Raw genomic sequence first — 3,555 nt, forward strand, 5'->3', positions numbered from 1 at the left:
TAAGCGGGCCTCTCTGTGCTAAACCTGGTTCATTTCTGTGTTTGTCATTTCCTCTTACCTCACCGTCATTATTTGTGGGGGGCTTCTATCCAGCTTTGGGGTCCCCTTCTCTGGAGGCAAGAAAGGTCTTTGTTTTCCTCTACTAGGGGTAGCTAGATTCTCCGGCTGGCGCGTGTCATCTAGAATCAACGTAGGAATGATCCCCAGCTACTTCTAGTGTTGGCGTTAGGAGTAGATATATGGTCAACCCAGTTACCACTGCCCTATGAGCTGGATTTTTGTATTCTGCAGACTTCCACGTTCCTCTGAGACCCTCGCCATTGGGGTCATAACACTTGTAGTACCATCTAAACTATCTCCTGTTCTTCTTCCTCCTCCTATTCCTCATTACCACCTAATCCACATTGGGATGAGATGAGGTTGGGCTGTGTGTAATCATCATGTATGGTCCCTTGCTCCATTTCATCATGCTCCGCCTGCAATGAATCCTTTTTGATTGTGAGCAGAGAGTGTTTCATAACACAGAGAAGCAGGATGGTGATGCTAATTATAGTGCCATCGCCGCTTACCATCTTGGTGGAGTCCTCAAAATTTTGGAGGATGGTACATATGTATGACATCCATGTCCACTCCTGAGGTCTTATGTGTTGCATTTGAACTGCATGCCTACGGCCTTGTTGATACTGGTAGTCAACAACTGCCCTCTTCTGCTCACAAATCATTTTCAACATCTGCAGTGTAGAGTTCCAATGCATGGGGATATCACACAACAGTCAGTGAGCCGGGAGCTGCAAATGCTGCTGAAACACAGCAAGGGCTGCTGAAGCTGTAGCTGACTTTCAAAAATGGGCACACAGGTGGCATACTTTCACAAACAGATCCGGAAGCTCAGGGTAGCTTTTGAGAAACCGTTGAACAACAAGGTTAAGCACATGGGCCTGGCATGGTACATGTGTGAGCTTGCCTCAGAGCCACCACCAGCTTCCGGCCATTGTCAGACATGACCATGTATGGCTGTAGGTTCAGCGGTGTCAGCCACAGATCTGCCTGACTCTTTCAGAGCTGTCCATATCTCTTCAGCATTGTGCGGTTTGTCACTTAAGCATATTAGCTTCAGCACAGCCTGTTGCCGCTTGCCTGAGGCAGTGTTGCAGTGCTTCCAGCTTCTGACTAATGTGGTCATTCTGGAGATGGAGGCTGAAGAGGAGGAGAAGGAGGAGGTGCAGGAGCTGTAGATTGTGGGGCAACCCTGATAGACATAGGGTCAGCAAAACTCGGCATCGGGAGGACGTGTTCCATCCCAAGGTCCGACTGGGTCCCGGCTTCCACTATTTTATTCCAGTTTGCCATCAGTGAGATGTACCGTCCCTGCCCACAAGCACTTGTTCACATGTCCGTGGTTAGGTGGACTTTCCCACAAAGCGGACAAGGACGTGGATGTGCTTGATGATGGTGCTAGTTGAGGCTGTTCAAAGACAGGTGCAGGGCAGGAGGCATCTTCACAGGCACCATGGACAGGGGACTGGCTTGCACACACAACAGCAGAAGAAGCAGTAGTGGTGTCACCCGCAGACACTGTTCCTGGACCCTGTGCCTGATCATGCTGGTGGTGGTCAGGCTGGTAGTTTTGCTACCCCTGCTGATGCGGGCATGGCAAGTGGTGCAAATGGCCTGTTTGTGGTTATCGGCAGAGTCTTTAAAAAACAATCAATAAACATAAGGATGAATGACCTCGGGGAGATCTCCCCAAGGTCATTCATCCTTATGTTTATAGTCTTTTCACTAGGCACTGCTCCTAATAGCCAGTTTCCTACTCCACACTGTTGAGGGGCAAATACCCCGAAACAGCTGTCTGTGGATGGATACCATGTTTTGGCATAGGTGGTTTTCCTTTATTGGATGCTGCCCTTCCCGTGGTTGTTCCTTCCCGGTGAAAGACCTGGCTATTCATTGATTGCATTGAGAAACATGTGATGGTGTCTCCGCAGTTTTTCTACATGCATTTAAAAAACAATCAGACTAGGGAAGACTAAACACTTGTACTGGCAACTTCCATCATGTTGGTGTTACGGGGAACAGTTGCTCATCTTCTGTCTGCAGCCAACACAATGCTTCTTCCTGCCTGTTGGGGTGCTACACCTCTCTCCCCCTGTGTGCTGCTGTCCTTGTTCTGCATGTCCTCCTGCCAGGTTGGGTCAGTTGCTATTTCATCCACAACCTCCTCTTCCACTTCCTCACCCTGGTCCTCCTCCTGACTTTCGGGCAATTGTGTCTCATCATCCACCGTCGCCTTTGTGTGAACGTGGCTGCCAAAATATTTGGGCATTGCTACCTGTGATCTCCTTTTGCCCCGCTTCTTGTGCACAGGGAGAGAGGCCTAAATCTCTACATGGAAAAGTGAACAGCTCTTCAGAGTGTCCTAGTGTGGGATCAGTTGTCTCAGGGTACTCGGCTTTGTGGGAGGAAGTAGGATCAGGGTGAGGAATATGCGCTCCACATGCACGACTACTCAAAACTGACCATGTGGAAGACAGGGTGGTAGTGGTGGTGGCAAAATTACTGGAAGCATTATCCGCTATCCAATCAACAACCTTTTGACACGGCTCTGTGTTCAATAATGGTCCCCTAGTAATTGGGACAGGAAGGTCGAGCGAGAAGATGCTGGTGTTTGTTATGGCCCAATTTTAGCTTGCCCACGTACTCGTCCTCGTCCTCTGCATGCACCATCACCATCACGTCCACTTCCCCATCCTTTGGTGTGAGCCTTGAACATTTTAAATGGACTATAATATTTTGCACGTTCACTTCAAATTCCTGACTTTGGAGCAAACTTACATATGATCCTTGTGCGGAAAAAATCTGGCCTGTTTTTTTAAGCAAACTGGTGTCAATAACTAGACTAAGACACAGCAAAAACAGTTCAATGGAGCACAAAAAATGTCACAATTTTCAGACCAAAGATATGTGAGGCATGTGAAGAAGATACCCCATTTTAAATTATCTGGCCTGTATTTTTTTAAACAACAAAAGAGTGTGAATAACTAGGCTAAAACACAGCAAAAAAGTTAAATGAAGCCCGAAAAGTGCCCCAATTTTCACCCCACAGATAGATGAGGCGTGTGACAGAGATACCAGACTTTAAATTATCAGGCCTGTATTTTTTAAAACAACAAAATAGTGTGAATAACTAGGCTAAGACTCAGCAAAAACAATTCAATGGAGCACAAAAAATTCCCCAACTTTTAGCCCACATATAGGTGAGGCATGTGATGGAGATTCCAGACTTTAAATTATCTGGCCTGTATTTTTTTTAAAGCAGCAAAATAGTGTGAATAACTAGGCTAAGAAACAGCAAAAACAGTTCATTGGAGCACAAAAAATGCCCCATGTTTTAGCCCCAGATAGGTGATGCATGTGACAGAGATATCAGACTTTAACCCCTTCACCCCCGAGATTTTTTCGGTTTTGCATTTTCGTTTTTCACCCCCATCCTTCCCAGAGCCATTGTGTTTTTCGTTTTTTATCAATATGGCCATGTGAGGGCTTATTTTTTGC

The sequence above is a fragment of the Ranitomeya variabilis genome, chromosome 3 (assembly GCF_051348905.1).
Source record: "Ranitomeya variabilis isolate aRanVar5 chromosome 3, aRanVar5.hap1, whole genome shotgun sequence".
NCBI classification, from domain to species: domain Eukaryota; kingdom Metazoa; phylum Chordata; class Amphibia; order Anura; family Dendrobatidae; genus Ranitomeya; species Ranitomeya variabilis.